This window comes from Heterodontus francisci, chromosome 35, assembly GCF_036365525.1.
Source record: "Heterodontus francisci isolate sHetFra1 chromosome 35, sHetFra1.hap1, whole genome shotgun sequence".
NCBI lineage: Eukaryota > Metazoa > Chordata > Chondrichthyes > Heterodontiformes > Heterodontidae > Heterodontus > Heterodontus francisci.
Window position 1 is genome coordinate 11642501 of NC_090405.1, and position 23690 is coordinate 11666190.

Consider the following 23690-nt stretch of genomic DNA (forward strand, 5'->3'; position numbering starts at 1 on the left):
GACACTCTTGGACACACTCCGACACACTCAGAAACTCACTGGCACTCTCTGACACTCTCAGTAAATCTCTGAAACTCTCTGACACTCTCTGAAACTCCTTGACACTCCCTGACACTCTTAGACTATCTCTAACACACTCTGAAACTCTCTGACAATTCTCTGAAACTCTCTGCAATCTCTCTGACGCTCTCTGGCAATCTCTGACACTCTCTGACACTCTCTGACACACTCAGAAACTCTCAGAAACTCTCTGACACTCTCTGACACACTCAGAAACTCTCTGAACCTCTCTGACACTCTCCGAAACTCTCTGACAATCTCTGAAACTTTCTGACACTCTCTGACACTCTCTGAAGCTCTCTGGAACTCTCTGAAAATCTCTGACACTCTCTGACACTCTCAGACATTCTATGACACTCTCTGAAACTCTCTGACACTCTCTGACACGATCTCACTCTCTCTGACAGTCTTTGACACTCTCTGACACTCTATGACCATCTCGGACACACTGTGAAACTCTCTGACACTCTCTGACACTCACAGATACTCTCAGAAATTCTCCGACATTCGTTGACAGTCTCTGACACTCTCAGACACTCTCTGACACTCTGTGACACACTGTGAAACTCACTGACACTCACAGATAATCTCAGAAACTCTCTGACATTCTCTGACATACTCTGACACTCTCTGACACTCTCTGACACTCTGTGAAACTCTCTGAAACTCTCTGTCACTCTCTGACAGTCTCTGACACTCTGTGACGCTCTCTTACACTCACAGATACTCTCAGAAACTCTCCGACATTCTCTGACACTCTCTGACACTCTCAGACACTCTCTGACAATCTCTGACATTCTCTTAAACTCTCTGAAACTCTCTGATACTCACTGAAACTCTCTGTCTCTATCTGACACTATCTGACACTCTCTGAAGCTCTCTGAAACTCTCTGAAGCTCTCTGACACTCTCTGGCACTCTCTGCAATCTCTCTGACACTCTCTGACAGTCTGTGACACTCTCTGAAACTTTCTGACACTCTCTGACAAACTCAGAAACTCTCAGAAATTCTCTGGCAATCTCTGACACGCTCAGACACTCTCTGAAACTCTCTGATACTCTCTGACACTCTCTGACACTCTCTGAAACTCTCCGACACTCTCTGACACTCTCTGACACTCTCTGAAAATCTTTGACACTCTCTGAAACTCTCTGAAACTCTCAGACACTCTCTAACACTCTCTGAAGCTCTCTGAAACTCTCTGACCCTCTCTGACACTTTGTGACACTCCCTGAAACTCTCTGACACTCTCGGACACTCTCCAACACACTCAGAAACTCTCAGAAATTCACTGGCACTCTCTGACACTCTCAGAAAATCTCGGAAACTCTCTGACACTCTCTGAAACTCTTTGACACTCACTGAAACTCTCTGAACCTCTCTGACACTCTCTGACACTCTGTGAAACTCTCTGAAACTCTCTGACACTCTCTGAAACTCTCTGAAAACCTCCGACACTCTCTGACACTCTCTGACGCTCTCTGAAGCTCTCTGAAAATCTCTGGCACTCTGTGACACTCTCTGAAACTCTCTGACACTTTCTGACAATCTCTGAAACTCTCTGAAACTTTCTGACACTCTCTGAAACTCTCTGAAACTCTCTGACACTCTCGGGAACTCTCGGAAACTCGCTGAAACTCTCTGAAACTCTCTGACACTCTCTGAAACCCTCTGACACTCTCTGGCACTCTCTGAAGCTCTCTGAATCTCTCTGACAGTCTGTGACACTCTCTGAAACTCTTGACACTCTCTGAAATTCTCAGAAAATCTCAGAAACTCTCTGGCAATCTCTGACACTCTCTGACATTCTCTGAAACTCTTTGACACTCTCTGACACTCTCAGACAATCTCTGACACACTCAGAAACTCTCTGAAACTCTCTGACACTCTCAGAAACTCTCTGAAACTCTCTGAAACTCTCTTACACTCTCTGACACTCTCTGACACTCTCTGACACACTCAGAAACTCTCGGAACATCTCTGACACTCTCTGACACTCTCCGAAACTCTCTGACAATCTCTGACACTCTGTGACACATTGTGAAGCATTCTGACTCTCTCTGACACTCTCTGAAGCTCTCTGGAACTCTCTGAAAATCTCTGGTACTCTCTGACACTCTCAGACACTCTCTGACACTCTGTGAAACTCTCTGACACTCTCTGACACTCTCTGAAGCTCTCTACAACTCTCAGAAACTCTCCGACATTCTCTGACACTCTCTGACACTCTCTGACACTCTCAGACACTCTCTGACACTCTCTGACATTCTCTGAAACTCTCTGAAACTCTCTTACACTCTCTGAAACACTTTGAAACTCTCTGACACTCTCAGACAATCTCTGACACTCTCTGAAATTCTCTGACAATTCTCTGAAGCTCTCCCACACACTCTGACACTCTCTGCAATCTCTCTGACGCTCTCTGACAGTCTGTGACACTCTCTGAAACTCTTGACACTCTCTGAATGTCTCAGAAAATCTCAGAAACTCTCTGTCAATCTCTGACAATCTCTGACACACTCAGACACTCTCAGAAACTCTCAGAAACTCTCTTACACTCTCTGACACTCTCTGACACTCTGTGACACTCTCTGAAACTCTCTGGCACTCTCCGACACACTCAGAAACTCTCTGAACCTCTCTGACACTCTCTGACACTCTCCGAAAATCTCTGACACTCTGTGACACACTGTGAAACTTTCTGACACTCTCTGAAACTCTCTGAAGCTCTCTGGAACTCTCTGAAAATCTCTGAAAATCTCTGACACTCTCTGACACTCTCTGACACTCTCAGACACTCTCAGACACTCTCTGAAACTCTCTGACACTCTCTGACACTCTCTGAAGCTCTCTGGAACTCTCTGAAAGTCTCTGACACTCTCTGACACTCTCAGACACTCTCTGACACTCTCTGAAACTCTCTGACACTCTCTGACACTCTCAGAAACTCTCAGAAACTCTCTTACACTCTCTGACACTCTGTGAAACTCTCTGAAACTCTCTGACACTCTCCGACACACTCAGAAGCTCTCTGAACCTCTCTGACACTCTCTGACACTCTCCGAAAATCTCTGACACTCTGTGACACACTGTGAAACTTTCTGACACTCTCTGACACTCTCTGAAGCTCTCTGGAACTCTCTGAAAATCTCTGACACTCTCTGACACTCTCAGACACTCTCTGACACTCTCTGAAACTCTCTGACACTCTCTGACACTCTGTGACACTCTCTGAAAATCTCTGACACTCTGTGACGCACTGTGAATCTCTCTGACACTCTCTGACACTCTCTGACACTCTCTGACACTCTGTGAAACTCTCTGAAACTCTCTGACACTCTCTGACAGTCTCTGACACTCTGTGATACTCCCTGACACACTCAGAACCTCTCAGAACCCTCTGACACTCTCTTACACTCACAGATACTCTCAGAAACTCTCCGACATTCTCTGACACTCTCTGACACTCTCTGACACACTCTGACACACTCAGACACTCTCTGACACTCTGTGACATTCTCTGAAACTCTGACACTCTCAGACACTCTCAGACAATCTCTGACACTCTCTGAAATTCCCTGAAACTCTCTGACACTCACTGAAACTCTCTGAAACTCTCAGACACTCTCTAACACTCTCTGAAGCTCTCTGAAGCTCTCTGACACGCTGTGACATTCTCAGAAACTCTCTGAAACTCTCTGACCCTCTCTGACACTCTCGGACACTTTGTGACACTCCCTGAAACTCTCTGACACTCTTGGACACACTCCGACACACTCAGAAACTCACTGGCACTCTCTGACACTCTCAGTAAATCTCTGAAACTCTCTGACACTCTCTGAAACTCTTTGACACTCCCTGACACTCTTAGACTATCTCTGACACACTCTGAAACTCTCTGACAATTCTCTGAAACTCTCTGCAATCTCTCTGACGCTCTCTGGCAATCTCTGACACTCTCTGACACTCTCTGACACACTCAGAAACTCTCAGAAACTCTCTGACACTCTCTGACACACTCAGAAACTCTCTGAACCGCTCTGACACTCTCCGAAACTCTCTGACAATCTCTGAAACTTTCTGACACTCTCTGACACTCTCTGAAGCTCTCTGGAACTCTCTGAAAATCTCTGACACTCTCTGACACTCTCAGACATTCTATGACACTCTCTGAAACTCTCTGACACTCTCTGACACGATCTCACTCTCTCTGACAGTCTTTGACACTCTCTGACACTCTATGACCATCTCGGACACACTGTGAAACTCTCTGACACTCTCTGACACTCACAGATACTCTCAGAAATTCTCCGACATTCTCTGACATACTCTGAAACTCTCTGTCACTCTCTAACAGTCTCTGACACTCTGTGACACTCTCTTACACTCACTGATACTCTCAGAAACTCTCCGACATTCTCTGACACTCTCTGACACTCTCAGACACTCTCTGACACTCTCTGACATTCTCTTAAACTCTCTGAAACTCTCTGATACTCACTGAAACTCTCTGTCTCTATCTGACACTATCTGACACTCTCTGAAGCTCTCTGAAACTCTCTGAAGCTCTCTGACACTCTCTGGCACTCTCTGCAATCTCTCTGACACTCTCTGACAGTCTGTGACACTCTCTGAAACTCTCTGACACTCTCTGACAAACTCAGAAACTCTCAGAAATTCTCTGGCAATCTCTGACACGCTCAGACACTCTCTGAAACTCTCTGATACTCTCTGACACTCTCTGACACTCTCTGAAACTCTCCGACACTCTCTGACACTCTCTGACACTCTCTGAAACTCTTTGACACTCTCTGAAACTCTCTGAAACTCTCAGACACTCTCTAACACTCTCTGAAGCTCTCTGAAACTCTCTGACCCTCTCTGACACTTTGTGACACTCCCTGAAACTCTCTGACACTCTCGGACACTCTCCAACACACTCAGAAACTCTCAGAAATTCACTGGCACTCTCTGACACTCTCAGAAAATCTCGGAAACTCTCTGACACTCTCTGAAACTCTTTGACACTCACTGAAACTCTCTGAAACTCTCTGACACTCTCTGACACTCTTTGAAACTCTCTGAAACTCTCTGACACTCTCTGAAACTCTCTGAAAACCTCCGACACTCTCTGACACTCTCTGACGCTCTCTGAAGCTCTCTGAAAATCTCTGGCACTCTGTGACACTCTCTGAAACTCTCTGACACTTTCTGACAATCTCTGAAACTCTCTGAAACTTTCTGACACTCTCTGAAACTCTCTGAAACTCTCTGACACTCTCGGGAACTCTCGGAAACTCGCTGAAACACTCAGAAACTCTCTGACGCTCTGTGACACTCTCTGACTCTCTCTAACAGTCTCTGAAACTCTCTGACACTCTCTGACACTCTCAGCCCCTCTCTGACACTCTCTGACACTCTCTGAAACACTGTGAAACGCTCTGACTCTCTCTGGCACTCTCTGAAGCTCTCTGGAACTCTCTGAAAATCTCTGACACTCTCTGACACTCTCAGACACTCTCTGACACTCTCTGAAACTCTCTGACACTCTCTGACACTCTCAGAAACTCTCAGAAACTCTCTTACACTCTCTGACACTCTGTGACACTCTCTGAAACTCTCTGACACTCTCCGACACACTCAGAAACTCTCTGAACCTCTCTGACACTCTCTGACACTCTCCGAAAATCTCTGACACTCTGTGACACACTGTGAAACTTTCTGACACTCTCTGACACTCTCTGAAGGTCTCTGGAACTCTCTGAAAATCTCTGACACTCTCTGACACTCTCAGACACTCTCTGACACTCTCTGAAACTCTCTGACACTCTCTGACACTCTGTGACACTCTCTGAAAATCTCTGACACTCTGTGACGCACTGTGAATCTCTCTGACACTCTCTGACACTCTCTGACACTCTGTGAAACTCTCTGAAACTCTCTGACACTCTCTGAGAGTCTCTGACACTCTGTGATACTCCCTGACACACTCAGAAACTCTCAGAACCCTCTGACACTCTCTTACACTCACAGATACTCTCAGAAACTCTCCGACATTCTCTGTCACTCTCTGACACTCTCTGACACACTCAGACACTCTCTGACACTCTCTGACATTCTCTGAAACTCTTTGACACTCTCAGACACTCTCAGACAATCTCTGACACTCTCTGAAATTCTCTGAAACTCTCTGACACTCACTGAAACTCTCTGAAACTCTCAGACACTCTCGAACACTCTCTGAAGCTCTCTGAAACTCTCTGACACGCTGTGACATTCTCAGAAACTCTCTGACACTCTTGGACACACTCCGACACACTCAGAAACTCCCTGGCACTCTCTGACACTCTCAGTAAATCTCTGAAACTCTCTGACAGTCTCTGAAACTCTTTGACACTCCCTGACACTCTTAGACTATCTCTGACACACTCTGAAACTCTCTGACAATTCTCTGAAACTCTCTGCAATCTCTCTGACGCTCTCTGGCCATCTCTGACACTCTCTGACACTCTCTGACACACTCAGAAACTCTCAGAAACTCTCTGACACTCTCTGACACACTCAGAAACTCTCTGAACTTCTATGACACTCTCCGAAACTCTCTGACAATCTCTGAAACTTTCTGACACTCTCTGACACTCTCTGAAGCTCTCTGGAACTCTCTGAAAATCTCTGACACTCTCTGACACTCTCAGACATTCTATGACACTCTCTGAAACTCTCTGACACTCTCTGACACGATCTGACTCTCTCTGACAGTCTTTGACACTCTCTGACACTCTATGACCATCTCGGACACACTGTGAAACTCTCTGACACTCTCTGACACTCACAGATACTCTCAGAAATTCTCCGACATTCTCTGACAGTCTCTGACACTCTCAGACACTCTCTGACACTCTGTGACACACTGTGAAACTCACTGACACTCACAGATAATCTCAGAAACTCTCCGACATTCTCTGACATACTCTGACACTCTCTGACACTCTGTGAAACTCTCTGTCACTCTCTGACAGTCTCTGACACTCTGTGACACTCTCTTACACTCACAGATACTCTCAGAAACTCTCCGACATTCTCTGACACTCTCTGACACTCTCAGAGACTCTCTGACACTCTCTGACATTCTCTTAAACTCTCTGAAACTCTCTGATACTCACTGAAACTCTCTGTCTCTATCTGACACTATCTGACACTCTCTGAAGCTCTCTGAAACTCTCTGAAGCTCTCTGACACTCTCTGGCACTCTCTGCAATCTCTCTGACACTCTCTGACAGTCTGTGACACTCTCTGAAACTCTCTGACACTTTCTGACAATCTCTGAAACTCTCTGAAACTTTCTGACACTCTCTGAAACTCTCTGAAACTCTCTGACACTCTCGGGAACTCTCGGAAACTCGCTGAAACACTCAGAAACTCTCTGACGCTCTGTGACACTCTCTGACTCTCTCTAACAGTCTCTGAAACTCTCTGACACTCTCTGACACTCTCAGCCCCTCTCTGACACTCTCTGACACTCTCTGAAACACTGTGAAACGCTCTGACTCTCTCTGGCACTCTCTGAAGCTCTCTGGAACTCTCTGAAAATCTCTGACACTCTCTGACACTCTCAGACACTCTCTGACACTCTCTGAAACTCTCTGACACTCTCTGACACTCTCAGAAACTCTCAGAAACTCTCTTACACTCTCTGACACTCTGTGACACTCTCTGAAACTCTCTGACACTCTCCGACACACTCAGAAACTCTCTGAACCTCTCTGACACTCTCTGACACTCTCCGAAAATCTCTGACACTCTGTGACACACTGTGAAACTTTCTGACACTCTCTGACACTCTCTGAAGGTCTCTGGAACTCTCTGAAAATCTCTGACACTCTCTGACACTCTCAGACACTCTCTGACACTCTCTGAAACTCTCTGACACGCTCTGACACTCTGTGACACTCTCTGAAAATCTCTGACACTCTGTGACGCACTGTGAATCTCTCTGACACTCTCTGACACTCTCTGACACTCTGTGAAACTCTCTGAAACTCTCTGACACTCTCTGAGAGTCTCTGACACTCTGTGATACTCCCTGACACACTCAGAAACTCTCAGAACCCTCTGACACTCTCTTACACTCACAGATACTCTCAGAAACTCTCCGACATTCTCTGTCACTCTCTGACACTCTCTGACACACTCAGACACTCTCTGACACTCTCTGACATTCTCTGAAACTCTTTGACACTCTCAGACACTCTCAGACAATCTCTGACACTCTCTGAAATTCTCTGAAACTCTCTGACACTCACTGAAACTCTCTGAAACTCTCAGACACTCTCGAACACTCTCTGAAGCTCTCTGAAACTCTCTGACACGCTGTGACATTCTCAGAAACTCTCTGACACTCTTGGACACACTCCGACACACTCAGAAACTCCCTGGCACTCTCTGACACTCTCAGTAAATCTCTGAAACTCTCTGACAGTCTCTGAAACTCTTTGACACTCCCTGACACTCTTAGACTATCTCTGACACACTCTGAAACTCTCTGACAATTCTCTGAAACTCTCTGCAATCTCTCTGACGCTCTCTGGCCATCTCTGACACTCTCTGACACTCTCTGACACACTCAGAAACTCTCAGAAACTCTCTGACACTCTCTGACACACTCAGAAACTCTCTGAACTTCTATGACACTCTCCGAAACTCTCTGACAATCTCTGAAACTTTCTGACACTCTCTGACACTCTCTGAAGCTCTCTGGAACTCTCTGAAAATCTCTGACACTCTCTGACACTCTCAGACATTCTATGACACTCTCTGAAACTCTCTGACACTCTCTGACACGATCTGACTCTCTCTGACAGTCTTTGACACTCTCTGACACTCTATGACCATCTCGGACACACTGTGAAACTCTCTGACACTCTCTGACACTCACAGATACTCTCAGAAATTCTCCGACATTCTCTGACAGTCTCTGACACTCTCAGACACTCTCTGACACTCTGTGACACACTGTGAAACTCACTGACACTCACAGATAATCTCAGAAACTCTCCGACATTCTCTGACATACTCTGACACTCTCTGACACTCTGTGAAACTCTCTGTCACTCTCTGACAGTCTCTGACACTCTGTGACACTCTCTTACACTCACAGATACTCTCAGAAACTCTCCGACATTCTCTGACACTCTCTGACACTCTCAGAGACTCTCTGACACTCTCTGACATTCTCTTAAACTCTCTGAAACTCTCTGATACTCACTGAAACTCTCTGTCTCTATCTGACACTATCTGACACTCTCTGAAGCTCTCTGAAACTCTCTGAAGCTCTCTGACACTCTCTGGCACTCTCTGCAATCTCTCTGACACTCTCTGACAGTCTGTGACACTCTCTGAAACTCTCTGACACTCTCTGACAAACTCAGAAACTCTCAGAAATTCTCTGGCAATCTCTGACACGCTCAGACACTCTCTGAAACTCTCTGATACTCTCTGACACTCTCTGACACTCTCTGAAACTCTCCGACACTCTCTGACACTCTCTGACACTCTCTGAAACTCTTTGACACTCTCTGAAACTCTCTGAAACTCTCAGAAACTCTCTAACACTCTCTGAAGCTCTCTGAAACTCTCTGACCCTCTCTGACACTTTGTGACACTCCCTGAAACTCTCTGACACTCTCGGACACTCTCCAACACACTCAGAAACTCTCAGAAATTCACTGGCACTCTCTGACACTCTCCGAAAATCTCGGAAACTCTCTGACACTCTCTGAAACTCTTTGACACTCACTGAAACTCTCTGAAACTCTCTGAAACTCTCTGACACTCTGTGAAACTCTCTGAAACTCTCTGACACTCTCTGAAACTCTCTGAAAACCTCCGACACTCTCTGACACTCTCTGACGCTCTCTGAAGCTCTCTGAAAATCTCTGGCACTCTGTGACACTCTCTGAAACTCTCTGACACTTTCTGACACTCTCTGAAACTCTCTGAAACTTTCTGACACTCTCTGAAACTCTCTGAAACTCTCTGACACTCTCGGGAACTCTCGGAAACTCGCTGAAACTCTCTGAAACTCTCTGACACTCTCTGAAACCCTCTGACACTCTGTGACACTCTCTGGCAATCTCTGACACTCTCTGACATTCTCTGAAACTCTTTGACACTCTCTGACACTCTCAGACAATCTCTGACACACTCAGAAACTCTCTGAAACTCTCTGACAATCTCAGAAACTCTCTGAAACTCTCTGAAACTGTCTTACACTCTCTGACACTCTCTGACACTCTCTGACACACTCAGAAACTCTCGGAACCTCTCTGACACTCTCTGACACTCTCCGAAACTCTCTGACAATCTCTGACACTCTGTGACACACTGTGAAACATTCTGTCTCTCTCTGACACTCTCTGAAGCTCTCTGGAACTCTCTGAAAATCTCTGGTACTCTCTGACACTCTCAGACACTCTCTGACACTCTCTGAAACTCTCTGACACTCTCTGACACTCTCTGAAGCTCTCTACAACTCTCAGAAACTCTCCGACATTCTCTGACACTATCTGACACTCTCTGACACTCTCAGACACTCTCTGACACTCTCTGACATTCTCTGAAACTCTCTGAAACTCTCTTACACTCTCTGAAACACTTTGAAACTCTCTGACACTCTCAGACAATCTCTGACACTCTCTGAAATTCCCTGAAAATCTCTGACACTCACTGAAACTCTCTGAAACTCTCAGACACTCTCTAACACTTTCTGAAGCTCACTGAAACTCTCTGACACGCTGTGACACTCTCAGAAACACTCTGACACTCTCGGACACTCTCCGACACACTCCGAAACTCTGAGAAACTCACTGGCACTCTCTGACACTCTCAGAAAATCTCTGAAACTCTCTGACATTCTCTGAAACTCTTTGACACTCTCTGACACTCTCAGGCAATCTCTGACACTATCTGAGACTCTCTGAAACTTTCTGACACTCTCTGAAACTCTCTGAAACTTTCTGACACTCTCTGAAACTCTCTGACACTCTCAGAAACTTTCGGAATCTCACTGAAACTCTCTGAAAGTCTCTGCCACTCTCTGCCACTCTCTGACACTCTCTGACACTCTGTGACACTCTCTGAAACTCTCTAACACTCTCTAAAACACTCAGAAACTCTCGGGCATTCTGTGACACTCTCTGACAGACTCTGACTCTCTCTGACACTCTCTGAATCTCTCTGACACTCTCTGACACTCTCAGACTCTCTCTGACACTATCTGACACTCTCTGAAACACTCTGAAACTCTCTGACAATCTCTGACACTCTGTGACACACTGTGAAACTTTCTGACACTCTCTGACACTCTCTGAAGCTCTCTGGAACTCTCTGAAAATCTCTGGCACTCTCTGACAATCTCAGACACTCTCTGACACTCTCTGAAACTCTCTGACACTCTCTGACACTCTCTGAAGCTCTCTACAACTCTCAGAAACTCTCCGACATTCTCTGACACTCTCTGACACTCTCTGACAATCTCAGACACTCTCTGACACTCTCTGACATTCTCTGAAACTCTCTGAAACTCTCTGACACTCTCTGACACTCTCTGAAACTCTTTGACACTCTCTGACACTCTCAGACAATCTCTGACACTCACTGAAACTCTCTGAAACTCTCAGACACTCTCGAAAACTCTCTGAAGCTCTCTGAAACTCTCTGACTCGCTGTGACACTCTCAGAAACTCTCTGAAACTCTCTGACCCTCTCTGACACTCTCTGACACTTTGTGACACTCCCTGAAACTCTCTGACACTCTCGGACATGCTCCGACACACTCAGAAACTCTCAGAAACTCACTGGCACTCTCTGACACTCTCAGAAATTCTCTGAAACTCTCTGACACTCTCTGAAGCTCTTTGACACTCACTGAAACTCTCTGACACTCTCTGACGCTCTCGGAAGCTCTCTGAAACTCTCTGACACTCTGCGACACTCACAGATACTCTCAGAAACTCTCCGACATTCTCTGACAGTCTCTGACACTCTCTGACACTCTCTGACACTCTGTGTCACTCTGTGACACTCTCTGACACTCTGTGACATTCTCTGAAACTCTCTGACACTCTGTGACACACTGTGAAACTCTCTGACACTCTCTGACACTCACTGACACTCTGTGAAACTCTCTGAAACTCTCTGACACTCTCTGACAGTCTCTGACACTCTGTGACACTCTCTGACACTCTGTGTCACTCTGTGATACTCTCTGACACTCTGTGACGCTCTCTGAAACTCTCTGACACTCTGTGACACACTGTGAAACTCTCTGACACTCTCTGACACTCACTGACACTCTGTGAAACTCTCTGAGACTCTTGATACTCTCTGAAAGTCTCAGAAAATCTCAGAAACTCTCTGGCAATTTCTGACACTCTCTGAAGCTCTCTGACACTCTCTGAAACTCTTTGACACTCTCTGACACTCTCAGACAATCTCCGACACACTCTGAAACTCTCTGACAAATCTCTGAAGCTCTCCCACACACTCTGACACTCTCTGCAATCTCTCTGACGCTCTCTGACAGTCTGTGACACTCTCTGAAACTCTTGACACTCTCTGAAAGTCTCAGAAAATCTCAGAAACTCTCTGTCAATCTCTGACACTCTCTGACACACTCAGACACTCTCAGAAACTCTCTGAAACTCTCTGACACTCTCAGAAACTCACAGATACTCTCAGAAACTCTCCGACATTCTCTGACAGTCTCTGACACTCTCAGACACTCTCTGACACTCTCTGACACTCTCTGAAACTCTCTGACACTCTGTGACACACTGTGAAACTCTCTGACTCTCTCTGACACTCACAGATACTCTCAGAAACTCTCCGACATTCTCTGACACTCTCTGACACTCTGTGAAACTCTCTGAAACTCTCTGACACTCTCAGACAATCTCTGACACTCTCTGAAACTCTGTGAAACTCTCTGACACTCACTGAAACACTCTGTCACTATCTGACACTCTCTGACACTCTCGGAAGCTCTCTGAAACTCTCTGAAACTCTCTGAAGCTCTCTGACACTCTCTGAAACTCTCTGCAATCTCTCTGACACTCTCTGACATTCTCTGACATACTCTGACACTCTCTGACACTCCCTGACACTCTCTGACACTCTCAGAAACTCTCAGAAACTCTCTGGCAATCTCTGACACGCTCAGACACTCTCTGAAACTCTCTGACACTTTCTGAAACTCTCTGACACTCTCTGACACTCTCTGACACTCTCTGAAACTGTCTGAAACGCTGTGACACTGTCAGAAACTCTCTGAAACTCACTGACACACTCTGAAACTCTCTGAAACTCTCTGACACTCTGTGACACTCTCTTACACTCACAGATACTCTCAGAAACTCTCCGACATTCTCTGACACTCTCTGACAATCTCTGACACTCTCTGATACTCTCTGACACTCACTGAAACTCTCCTTCTCTATCTGACCCTATCTGACACTCTCTGAAGCTCTCTGAAACACTCTGAAGCTCTCTGACACTCTCTGACACTCTCTGCAATCTCTCTGACACTCGCTGACAGTCTGTGACACTCTCTGAAACTCTCTGACACTCTCTGACAAACTCAGAAACTGTCAGAAACTCTCTGGCAATCTCTGACACTCTCAGACACTCTCTGAAACTCTCTGACACTCTCTGAAACTCTCTGACACTCTCTGATACTCTCTGAAACTCTCCGACACTCTCTGAAACTCTCTGACACTCTCTGAAACTATTTGACACTCTCTGAATCTCTCTGAAACTCACAGACACTCTCTAACACTCTCTGAAACTCTATGACACGATGTGACACTCTCAGAAAGTCTCTGAAACTCTCTGACCCTTTCTGACACTGTCGGAAACTTTGTGACACTCCCTGAAACTCTCTGACACTCTCGGACACTCTCCAACACACTCAGAAACTCTCAGAAACTCACTGGCACTCTCTGACACTCACAGAAAATCTCTGAAACTCTCTGACACTCTCTGAAACTCTTTGACACTCACTGAAACTCTCTGAAACACTCTGACACTCTCTGACACACTCCGACACCTTCTGAAACTCTCTGGAGCTCTCTGTCACTCTCTGAAAACCTCCGAAACTCTCTGACACTCTCTGACGCTCTCTGAAGCTCTCTGAAACTCTCTGAAACTCTGTGACACTCTCTGAAACTCTCTGACACTGTCTGAAACTCTCTGAATCTTTCTGACGCTCTCTGAAACTCTCTGAAACTATCTGACACTCTCTGAAACTCTCTGAAGCTCTCTGACACTCTCGGAAACTCACTGAAACTCTCTGAAACTCTCTGACACTCTCTGACACTCTCTGACACTCTCTGAAGCTCTCTGAAACTCTGTGACAATCTGTGACACTCTCTGAAACTCTTTTACACTCACTGACACTCTCAGACAATCTCTGACACACTCTGAAACTCTCTGACAATTCTCTGAAGCTCTCCCACACACTTTGACACTCTCTGCATTCTCTCTGACGCTCTCTGACTGTCTGTGACACTCTCTGAGACTCTTGACACTCTCTGAGAGTCTCAGAAAATCTCAGAAACTCTCTGGCAATCTCTGACACTCTCTGACAATCTCTGACACTCTCTGAAACTCTTTGACACTCTCTGACACTCTCAGACAATCTCCGACACACTCTGAAACTCTCTGACAAATCTCTGAAGCTCTCCCACACACTCTGACACTCTCTGCAATCTCTCTGACGCTCTCTGACAGTCTGTGACACTCTCTGAAACTCTTGACACTCTCTGAAAGTCTCAGAAAATCTCAGAAACTCTCTGTCAATCTCTGACACTCTCTGACACACTCAGACACTCTCAGAAACTCTCTGAAACTCTCTGGCACTCTCAGAAACTCACAGATACTCTCAGAAACTCTCCGACATTCTCTGACACTCTCTGACACTCTCTGACACTCACAGATAATCTCAGAAACTCTCCGACATTCTCTGACATACTCTGACACTCTCTGACACTCTCTGACACTCTGTGAAACTCTCTGAAACTCTGTGTCACTCTCTGACAGTCTCTGACACTCTGTGACACTCTCTTACACTCACAGATACTCTCAGAAACTCTCCGACATTCTCTGACACTCTCTGTCACTCTCTGACATTCTCTGACACTCTCTGACACTCTCTGAAACTCTCTGACACACTGTGACACACTGTGAAACTCTCTGACTCTCTCTGACACTCACAGATACTCTCAGAAACTCTCCGACATTCTCTGACACTCTCTGACACTCTGTGAAACTCTCTGAAACTCTCTGACACTCTCAGACAATCTCTGACACTCTCTGAAACTCTCTGACACTCACTGAAATACTCTGTCACTATCTGACACTCTCTGACACTCTCTGAAACTCTCTGCAATCTCTCTGACACTCTCCGTCATTCTCTGACATACTCTGACACTCTCTGACACTCCCTGACACTCTCTGACACTCTCAGAAACTCTCAGAAACTCTCTGGCAATCTCTGACACGCTCAGACACTCTCTGAAACTCTCTGACACTTTCTGAAACTCTCTGACACTCTCTGACACTCTCTGACACTCTCTGAAACTGTCTGAAACGCTGTGACACTGTCAGAAACTCTCTGAAACTCACTGACACACTCTGAAACTCTCTGAAACTCTCTGACACTCTGTGACACTCTCTTACACTCACAGATACTCTCAGAAACTCTCCGACATTCTCTGACACTCTCTGACAATCTCTGACACTCTCTGATACTCTCTGACACTCACTGAAACTCTCCTTCTCTATCTGACCCTATCTGACACTCTCTGAAGCTCTCTGAAACTCTCTGAAGCTCTCTGACACTCTCTGACACTCTCTGCAATCTCTCTGACACTCGCTGACAGTCTGTGACACTCTCTGAAACTCTCTGACACTCTCTGACAAACTCAGAAACTGTCAGAAACTCTCTGGCAATCTCTGACACTCTCAGACACTCTCTGAAACTCTCTGACACTCTCTGAAACTCTCTGACACTCTCTGATACTCTCTGAAACTCTCCGACACTCTCTGAAACTCTCTGACACTCTCTGAAACTATTTGACACTCTCTGAATCTCTCTGAAACTCACAGACACTCTCTAACACTCTCTGAAACTCTATGACACGATGTGACACTCTCAGAAAGTCTCTGAAACTCTCTGACCCTTTCTGACACTGTCGGAAACTTTGTGACACTCCCTGAAACTCTCTGACACTCTCGGACACTCTCCAACACACTCAGAAACTCTCAGAAACTCACTGGCACTCTCTGACACTCACAGAAAATCTCTGAAACTCTCTGACACTCTCTGAAACTCTTTGACACTCACTGAAACTCTCTGAAACACTCTGACACTCTCTGACACACTCCGACACCTTCTGAAACTCTCTGGAGCTCTCTGTCACTCTCTGAAAACCTCCGACACTCTCTGACACTCTCTGACGCTCTCTGAAGCTCTCTGAAACTCTCTGAAACTCTGTGACACTCTCTGAAACTCTCTGACACTGTCTGAAACTCTCTGAATCTTTCTGACGCTCTCTGAAACTCTCTGAAACTATCTGACACTCTCTGAAACTCTCTGAAGCTCTCTGACACTCTCGGAAACTCACTGAAACTCTCTGAAACTCTCTGACACTCTCTGACACTCTCTGACACTCTCTGAAGCTCTCTGAAACTCTGTGACAATCTGTGACACTCTCTGAAACTCTTTTACACTCACTGACACTCTCAGACAATCTCTGACACATTCTGAAACTCTCTGACAAATCTCTGAAGCTCTCCCACACACTTTGACACTCTCTGCATTCTCTCTGACGCTCTCTGACTGTCTGTGACACTCTCTGAGACTCTTGACACTCTCTGAGAGTCTCAGAAAATCTCAGAAACTCTCTGGCAATCTCTGACACTCTCTGACAATCTCTGACACTCTCTGAAACTCTTTGACACTCTCTGACACTCACAGACAATCTCCGACACACTCTGAAACTCTCTGACAAATCTCTGAAGCTCTCCCACACACTCTGACACTCTCTGCAATCTCTCTGACGCTCTCTGACAGTCTGTGACACTCTCTGAAACTCTTGACACTCTCTGAAAGTCTCAGAAAATCTCAGAAACTCTCTGTCAATCTCTGACACTCTCTGACACACTCAGACACTCTCAGAAACTCTCTGAAACTCTCTGGCACTCTCAGAAACTCACAGATACTCTCAGAAACTCTCCGACATTCTCTGACAGTCTCTGACACTCTCAGACATTCTCTGACACTCTCTGACACTCTCTGAAACTCTCTGACACACTGTGACACACTGTGAAACTCTCTGACTCTCTCTGACACTCACAGATAATCTCAGAAACTCTCCGACATTCTCTGACACTCTCTGACACTCTGTGAAACTCTCTGAAACTCTCTGACACTCTCAGACAATCTCTGACACTCTCTGAAACTCTCTGAAACTCTCTGACACTCACTGAAATACTCTGTCACTATCTGACACTCTCTGACACTCTCGGAAGCTCTCTGAAACTCTCTGAAACTCTCTGAAGCTCTCTGACACTCTCTGAAACTCTCTGCAATCTCTCTGACACTCTCCGACATTCTCTGACATACTCTGACACTCTCTGACACTCTCTGACACTCTCTGACACTCTCAGAAACTCTCAGAAACTCTCTGGCAATCTCTGACACGCTCAGACTCTCTCTGAAACTCTCTGACACTTTCTGAAACTCTCTGACACTCTCTGACACTCTCTGACACTCTCTGAAACTCTCAGACACTCTCGGACACTCTCTGAAGCTCTCTGAAACTGTCTGAAACGCTGTGACACTCTCAGAAACTCTCTGAAACTCACTGACACACTCTGAAACTCCCTGAAACTCTCTGACACTCTCGGACAATCTCCAACACACTCAGAAACTCTCAGAAACTCACTGGCACTCTCTGACACTCACAGAAAATCTCTGAAACTCTCTGACACTCTCTGAAACTCTTTGACACTCACTGAAACTCTCTGAAACACTCTGACACTCTCTGACACACTCCGACACCTTCTGAAACTCTCTGGAGCTCTCTGTCACTCTCTGAAAACCTCCGACACTCTCTGACACTCTCTGACGCTCTCTGAAGCTCTCTGAAACTCTCTGAAACTCTGTGACACTCTCTGAAACTCTCTGACACTGTCTGAAACTCTCTGAATCTTTCTGACGCTCTCTGAAACTCTCTGAAACTATCTGACACTCTCTGAAACTCTCTGAAGCTCTCTGACACTCTCGGAAACTCACTGAAACTCTCTGAAACTCTCTGACACTCTCTGACACTCTCTGACACTCTCTGAAGCTCTCTGAAACTCTGTGACAATCTGTGACACTCTCTGAAACTCTTTTACACTCACTGACACTCTCAGACAATCTCTGACACACTCTGAAACTCTCTGACAATTCTCTGAAGCTCTCCCACACACTTTGACACTCTCTGCATTCTCTCTGACGCTCTCTGACTGTCTGTGACACTCTCTGAGACTCTTGACACTCTCTGAGAGTCTCAGAAAATCTCAGAAACTCTCTGGCAATCTCTGACACTCTCTGACAATCTCTGACACTCTCTGAAACTCTTTGACACTCTCTGACACTCTCAGACAATCTCCGACACACTCTGAAACTCTCTGACAAATCTCTGAAGCTCTCCCACACACTCTGACACTCTCTGCAATCTCTCTGACGCTCTCTGACAGTCTGTGACACTCTCTGAAACTCTTGACACTCTCTGAAAGTCTCAGAAAATCTCAGAAACTCTCTGTCAATCTCTGACACTCTCTGACACACTCAGACACTCTCAGAAACTCTCTGAAACTCTCTGGCACTCTCAGAAACTCACAGATACTCTCAGAAACTCTCCGACATTCTCTGACACTCTCTGACACTCACAGATAATCTCAGAAACTCTCTGACATTCTCTGACATACTCTGACACTCTCTGACACTCTCTGACACTCTGTGAAACTCTCTGAAACTCTGTGTCACTCTCTGACAGTCTCTGACACTCTCTGACACTCTCTGAAACTCTCTGACACACTGTGACACACTGTGAAACTCTCTGACTCTCTCTGACACTCACAGATACTCTCAGAAACTCTCCGACATTCTCTGACACTCTCTGACACTCTGTGAAACTCTCTGAAACTCTCTGACACTCTCAGACAATCTCTGACACTCTCTGAAACTCTCTGAAACTCTCTGACACTCACTGAAATACTCTGTCACTATCTGACACTCTCTGACACTCTCTGAAACTCTCTGCAATCTCTCTGACACTCTCCGACATTCTCTGACATACTCTGACACTCTCTGACACTCCCTGACACTCTCTGACACTCTCAGAAACTCTCAGAAACTCTCTGGCAATCTCTGACACGCTCAGACACTCTCTGAAACTCTCTGACACTTTCTGAAACTCTCTGACACTCTCTGACACTCTCTGACACTCTCTGAAACTGTCTGAAACGCTGTGACACTGTCAGAAACTCTCTGAAACTCACTGACACACTCTGAAACTCTCTGAAACTCTCTGACACTCTGTGACACTCTCTTACACTCACAGATACTCTCAGAAACTCTCCGACATTCTCTGACACTCTCTGACAATCTCTGACACTCTCTGATACTCTCTGACACTCACTGAAACTCTCCTTCTCTATCTGACCCTATCTGACACTCTCTGAAGCTCTCTGAAACACTCTGAAGCTCTCTGACACTCTCTGACACTCTCTGCAATCTCTCTGACACTCGCTGACAGTCTGTGACACTCTCTGAAACTCTCTGACACTCTCTGACAAACTCAGAAACTGTCAGAAACTCTCTGGCAATCTCTGACACTCTCAGACACTCTCTGAAACTCTCTGACACTCTCTGAAACTCTCTGACACTCTCTGATACTCTCTGAAACTCTCCGACACTCTCTGAAACTCTCTGACACTCTCTGAAACTATTTGACACTCTCTGAATCTCTCTGAAACTCACAGACACTCTCTAACACTCTCTGAAACTCTATGACACGATGTGACACTCTCAGAAAGTCTCTGAAACTCTCTGACCCTTTCTGACACTGTCGGAAACTTTGTGACACTCCCTGAAACTCTCTGACACTCTCGGACACTCTCCAACACACTCAGAAACTCTCGGAAACTCACTGGCACTCTCTGACACTCACAGAAAATCTCTGAAACTCTCTGACACTCTCTGAAACTCTTTGACACTCACTGAAACTCTCTGAAACACTCTGACACTCTCTGACACACTCCGACACCTTCTGAAACTCTCTGGAGCTCTCTGTCACTCTCTGAAAACCTCCGAGACTCTCTGACACTCTCTGACGCTCTCTGAAGCTCTCTGAAACTCTCTGAAACTCTGTGACACTCTCTGAAACTCTCTGACACTGTCTGAAACTCTCTGAATCTTTCTGACGCTCTCTGAAACTCTCTGAAACTATCTGACACTCTCTGAAACTCTCTGAAGCTCTCTGACACTCTCGGAAACTCACTGAAACTCTCTGAAACTCTCTGACACTCTCTGACACTCTCTGACACTCTCTGAAGCTCTCTGAAACTCTGTGACAATCTGTGACACTCTCTGAAACTCTTTTACACTCACTGACACTCTCAGACAATCTCTGACACATTCTGAAACTCTCTGACAAATCTCTGAAGCTCTCCCACACACTTTGACACTCTCTGCATTCTCTCTGACGCTCTCTGACTGTCTGTGACACTCTCTGAGACTTTTGACACTCTCTGAGAGTCTCAGAAAATCTCAGAAACTCTCTGGCAATCTCTGACACTCTCTGACAATCTCTGACACTCTCTGAAACTCTTTGACACTCTCTGACACTCACAGACAATCTCCGACACACTCTGAAACTCTCTGACAAATCTCTGAAGCTCTCCCACACACTCTGACACTCTCTGCAATCTCTCTGACGCTCTCTGACAGTCTGTGACACTCTCTGAAACTCTTGACACTCTCTGAAAGTCTCAGAAAATCTCAGAAACTCTCTGTCAATCTCTGACACTCTCTGACACACTCAGACACTCTCAGAAACTCTCTGAAACTCTCTGGCACTCTCAGAAACTCACAGATACTCTCAGAAACTCTCCGACATTCTCTGACAGTCTCTGACACTCTCAGACATTCTCTGACACTCTCTGACACTCTCTGAAACTCTCTGACACACTGTGACACACTGTGAAACTCTCTGACTCTCTCTGACACTCACAGATACTCTCAGAAACTCTCCGACATTCTCTGACACTCTCTGACACTCTGTGAAACTCTCTGAAACTCTCTGACACTCTCAGACAATCTCTGACACTCTCTGAAACTCTCTGAAACTCTCTGACACTCACTGAAATACTCTGTCACTATCTGACACTCTCTGACACTCTCGGAAGCTCTCTGAAACTCTCTGAAACTCTCTGAAGCTCTCTGACACTCTCTGAAACTCTCTGCAATCTCTCTGACACTCTCCGACATTCTCTGACATACTCTGACACTCTCTGACACTCTCTGACACTCTCTGACACTCTCAGAAACTCTCAGAAACTCTCTGGCAATCTCTGACACGCTCAGACACTCTCTGAAACTCTCTGACACTTTCTGAAACTCTCTGACACTCTCTGACACTCTCTGACACTCTCTGAAACTCTCAGACACTCTCAGACACTCTCTGAAGCTCTCTGAAACTGTCTGAAACGCTGTGACACTCTCAGAAACTCTCTGAAACTCACTGACACACTCTGAAACTCTCTGAAACTCTCTGACACTCTCTGACACTCTCTGAAACACTCTGACACTCTCTGAAACTCTCTGACACTCTCTGACACTCTCTGGAACTCTCCGACATTCTCTGACACTCTCTGACACTCTCTGAAACTCTCAGACACTATCTGACACTCTCTGAAGCTCTCTGAAACTGTCTGAAACGCTGTGACACTCTCAGAAACTCTCTGAAACTCTCTGAAACACTCTGTAACTCTCAGAAACTCTCTGACACTCTCTGACACTCTCTGCAATCTCTCTGACACTCGCTGACAGTCTGTGACACTCTCTGAAACTCTCTGACACTCTCTGACAAACTCAGAAACTGTCAGAAACTCTCTGGCAATCTCTGACACTCTCCGACACTCTCTGAAACTCTCTGGCACTCTCTGAAACTCTCTGACACTCTCTGACACTCTCTGAAACTCTCCGACACTCTCTGAAACTCACTGACACTCTCTGAAACTTTTTGACACTCTCTGAATCTCTCTGAAACTCTCAGAAACTCTGTAAAACTCTCTGAAGCTCTCTGAAACTCTCTGACACGCTGTGACACTCTCAGAAAGTCTCTGAAACTCTCTGAACCTCTCTGACACTGTCTGAAACTTTGTGACACTCCCTGAAACTCTCTGACACTCTCGGACACTCTCCAACACACTCAGAAACTCTCAGAAACTCTCTGGCACTCTCTGACACTCACAGCAAATCTCTGAAACGCTCTGACACTCTCTGAAACTCTTTGACACTCACTGAAACTCTCTGAAGCTCTCTGACACTCTCTGACACACTCTGACACCTTCTGAAACTCTCTGAAACTCTCTGTCACTCTCTGAAAACCTCCGACACTCTCTGACACTCTCTGACGCTCTCTGAAGCTCTCTGAAACTCTCTGACACTCTCTGACACACTCTGACACCTTCTGAAACTCTCTGAAACTCTCTGTCACTCTCTGAAAACCTCCGACACTCTCTGACACTCTCTGACACTCTCTGGAACTCTCCGACATTCTCTGACACTCTCTGACACTCTCTGAAACTCTCAGACACTATCTGACACTCTCTGAAGCTCTCTGAAACTGTCTGAAACGCTGTGACACTCTCAGAAACTCTCTGAAACTCTCTGAAACACTCTGTAACTCTCTGAAACTCTCTGACACTCTCTGACACTCTCTGCAATCTCTCTGACACTCGCTGACAGTCTGTGACACTCTCTGAAACTCTCTGACACTCTCTGACAAACTCAGAAACTGTCAGAAACTCTCTGGCAATCTCTGACACTCTCCGCCACTCTCTGAAACTCTCTGGCACTCTCTGAAACTCTCTGACACTCTCTGACACTCTCTGAAACTCTCCGACACTCTCTGAAACTCACTGACACTCTCTGAAACTTTTTGACACTCTCTGAATCTCTCTGAAACTCTCAGAAACTCTGTAAAACTCTCTGAAGCTCTCTGAAACTCTCTGACACGCTGTGACACTCTCAGAAAGTCTCTGAAACTCTCTGAACCTCTCTGACACTGTCTGAAACTTTGTGACACTCCCTGAAACTCTCTGACACTCTCGGACACTCTCCAACACACTCAGAAACTCTCAGAAACTCTCTGGCACTCTCTGACACTCACAGCAAATCTCTGAAACGCTCTGACACTCTCTGAAACTCTTTGACACTCACTGAAACTCTCTGAAGCTCTCTGACACTCTCTGACACACTCTGACACCTTCTGAAACTCTCTGAAACTCTCTGTCAC